The following is a 220-nucleotide window of genomic DNA, read 5'->3' as shown; positions in this document are numbered from 1 at the left end:
GTATGACTTTAAATTAAGGAAGAGAAATTATCAAAAGAAATTGTGCAGTTTAATGTAAAGCTTCATTTATTCACTTACTAAAAAAACATGTGATTAATGTCTGTTCACCAGAAAAGGAAATTACCATAAAATATGTAAAGCTTGATTGAGATCCCAGTCAACAGAAGAGCCATGCTTGTTTTCCCTAAAGTAATCAGTATTTGCATTGTATGCCTTCCCT

The 220-nt window shown here is 31.4% G+C and overlaps 1 protein-coding gene across 1 annotated transcript in view; it reads left to right on the top strand.

The window, feature by feature from the left end:
• Positions 1 to 220, top strand: part of LOC119586350 (vacuolar protein sorting-associated protein 37A-like) — a gene marked incomplete in the record, with an annotated part of 11,403 nt that overhangs the window by 10,737 nt on the left and 446 nt on the right.

Source organism: Penaeus monodon, chromosome 21, assembly GCF_015228065.2.
Source record: "Penaeus monodon isolate SGIC_2016 chromosome 21, NSTDA_Pmon_1, whole genome shotgun sequence".
NCBI lineage: Eukaryota > Metazoa > Arthropoda > Malacostraca > Decapoda > Penaeidae > Penaeus > Penaeus monodon.
The sequence above is the reverse complement of the archived record's forward strand: the minus strand, read 5'-3'. Positions and strand labels throughout refer to the sequence as shown.